At 40.1% G+C, this 3,440-nt stretch overlaps 1 pseudogene; it reads right to left on the bottom strand.

The window, feature by feature from the left end:
• LOC125199509 lies at positions 1–3,091 on the bottom strand (annotated as a pseudogene).
• Positions 3,092–3,440: the final 349 nt, after the last annotated feature.

Raw genomic sequence — 3,440 nt, 5'->3', positions numbered from 1 at the left:
TGTACAAACGGATTGGATTCGGACATAACAATCCTTGTGTGAGATCCAAAATGGAGCTTCAGCATATGCCCAAATAAAAGTTACTAAAAAATAAATAAATGAAGAAACATAAATACAAATTTCATCAAAAATGAATTTCATTCAAACCTAAACCTCATAAGAAGCCTAACAGATTTGAATTTTGACCCTTCTTGTCGTAAAGTGGAACTGCTCGGATGCCCCGTCTCAGCTCTGACACAGGTATACATGTCTGCCCTCCGAAATCATCCTTGTCTGATCTATCATACTCACGGACTTCTATCCGTAGGAGAGCTAGCTCCGGGAACTCTTAATGGAAAAGTGAACTCCTGATCCCAGTAAGGCGCCCAATCGTCTTCTATTATCCTCGTTTTACTCTCGGTAGCGTCTAGTGGCGCACCGATGATGTATATCTGCACACAAGATTCTATCATAGCTCACATGCTTCTAGTTTTAACAATTTGAACTCACATAGTACTACATTTTGTTGAAACCATTTAGATCTACTGACTTATTTTTGACACCTCTGATCACTGTTAACTCATCAAATGATATGATAATATGAAATTCTTGGTTACCTTAGTGTAGAAGTCCGGTGGTGAATATGTGTCAAAATGCGTGTGGCTGAAATCTAAACGCCACCCATCTCCCATGTACACGATTACCTGAGAATGAAGGTGCAGATCGATGAATAGGAAATGTTGTGCGAGAATCTATAGGACCTAAATTATCAACAGGCTCTCCAAGCACATTAAAAATGCGTCCTAGAATTATAAGAAACACTACCACACAGATTTCACCCTATTAGGTCGAGCTACCTAAATAATTTGTGTCAGCACCTTTAATGTCACCCTCACGGGCCATGGCAATTTGGGATCGAAGACATCGCCGATTGAATTCTTGCTCATAAGCAAATGTGGTTTCTTGAGATAACCGCAGCCTCCATTCGCTCTGAAGAATCCATGCATCATCCAAAGGGCTTTTCCGTATCCCTATTATATCAAATACAATTCAACTATTTCAGCAAGAAACTTATGGCTACTATAAAAACAAAAAATAACATGCATCCATAGAAAACGAAACTAACCTGCATATTAAACGCAACCATCTGTGCCCCATGCATCCACGCGATGATTGGACAAAAGTTTGACGAAGTTACTCGTGTGCCCTTAGGATACACCCTCAACAAGTGTTTTTGGGTGAACCTACAACATGTTTTCAAGTGGGAACAAGTAGCTGTGATCATTGGTTTGTAATAGAACACGAAAGAATCAAACAAAATAAAGAATACACGGATGAAGTATTACCTCACGACGTCACTAGCATACAAGGATGTGGCCCTCTTGAGTTCGTGCTCACTCAAACTAAGCCGTCTAGCTCTATCAATGCTGAGTCTTAGCACCTGCCTCAAGCTCTTCTTCTTGGCATTACCGGCATGAATGGCGATAAGACGTTTGTACTCAGGTGCTGCCACATTGCCCCTACCACAGTTGTCGTAATCCTCATAATCACTTGTTAGCACCATTTTTCTTGAAGCAATAAACAGAACTAAACTCTGTTTATCGATATTTGACCTTGTCATCTGCTTCAGATTCAGCTTCAGTCTCGTCATCAGAATAATCTTTATACTTTGGTGAGGAGGTTTCTCCTTCCTCGTGATTGGACCCAAGATACTCCTTGGGTGGCTTTGTTGAGAGCATAATCTTATGTTTCAAGGACTCAACTGTGGGAAAGTCTTCCACGTATCCTGATTCAGGGCAATACAACAAGTCTCCAAAAATTCGTATTGCCATCTAAACAAAAAGAAATGAAGAGTTCTCTTAAACAACCATATATTAATAAATTCAAAAACTTGCAATCTAGGAAGAGAGAAGGGCCTTACCTCCGCCACTCGGGCTTGGAGCTCTGGATTGAGATGATCTTCTAACGTGATTATGACAGGGTAAGGCGACTTAACAAAGGCGTGCTCTTTTATAGACTTGAAGCATTTGATGAGTGTCACCGGAGTTGTAAGCGTTCTGCCAAATTTTACTCAACAATCAAAATGTGAGGATTTTGACATCACAAAGAAGCTTAAATCTTGAACACAAATGATCAACAGCAACATTTGCAAATAGAGGGATGTTAATATAGAAGCTTACCGTACCTTCCATGAAGCACGTGCACGTTATCTTTGGACGAATTGGGCCATAAATCGAGCTCGATTCCCCTCACACCATTCTCAAGAGCTCTTACGATAGCAGTTTCGCTACAGTCACTGCTCAACTGGTTCCCGGTTAAGTAGGAGTTATGACCTGTATATATGAAATAATGATGCAACGGAGCAGTCATGTCATGGTGTACCTGGAATTGTGCAAATTGCCAAGGTAAATATAAATTGTTACTACTTGTATAATTCCTCAAACAAACTTGCTCATTTCTACTTTTCACAGTTGCACAAATTTGTAAATCAAACTGTAGCATTTCTTAAAATTCATAAAGTAAGCCAAACACGGCCTAAAATAGAATTGGGGATTTTGAAATGAATTAGACCTGGGGATTGATAGGGCCATTGAGATCGTCTTGAAAGAGGAAGTAGAAGAAGTCCTCAAGGGTGAAATTGAGGTTCCTCGTCTCTTGGTGGTGGTGGTGGTGGTTGTGGTGGTGGCGCTGGTGGAAGACGTGCTGCATAATGTCGTCGACGGCCACGGCGGTGCAATTGGAATCCTCCTGGTGCTGGACCATGAACTTGAGCAGCTGATCCGCCGTCATCTGCTGCGCTCCCGCACTGTACCGCCAGAAAGCCTCCCTCACGTCCGGCGGCGGCTCCGACTCGCTGATTTTGAACTTCCGGTTGAAGCAACCGAACATCTTGTAATAATTGTAGCTACCCATTTGCACCACTGATACATGATCTGCGATTATGTATCTATGATATTTATTCATTTGGATTGCCTTTTCTCGGCGCCATTCTCGATCCAGATCGTGTAACCATGAATTGGTTAAATTAAAAAAATTCAAATGATGAAAAAGAGATGAAATCGACTAATTTAGTTTTGTTCGGGGATGTTGAGAATGATCACGTAACCATGAATTGTTAGTTACTGCAAAAAAAAAAAAAAAAAAAAAAAAAAAGGAAAAAGATGAACTAAAGAAAATGTAGTTTTGGGAAGAAGAAAATTGTGGGAATTTGGATTGAGGAAGAAGAGAGAGCTAAAACCAAGGACAATGTGAGGTTGGATTGTTAATGCATTATAATTACTAATAAATTACCTCACTAATATTTTTGGTTCGATCTAAAATTCTAAGCAGCTAAGTATTCCCTTTCATGCATGCAACTTCCACCTTGTATTTTCAAGAAATTTGGGCATACTATCGGGACTTAGGACATTGTTTGATAAGCTTAGAATATACATATAAATACTTATATATTCCCTTCGTCC

This window comes from Salvia hispanica, unplaced genomic scaffold (assembly GCF_023119035.1).
Source record: "Salvia hispanica cultivar TCC Black 2014 unplaced genomic scaffold, UniMelb_Shisp_WGS_1.0 HiC_scaffold_523, whole genome shotgun sequence".
NCBI classification, from domain to species: domain Eukaryota; kingdom Viridiplantae; phylum Streptophyta; class Magnoliopsida; order Lamiales; family Lamiaceae; genus Salvia; species Salvia hispanica.
The sequence above is the reverse complement of the archived record's forward strand: the minus strand, read 5'-3'. Positions and strand labels throughout refer to the sequence as shown.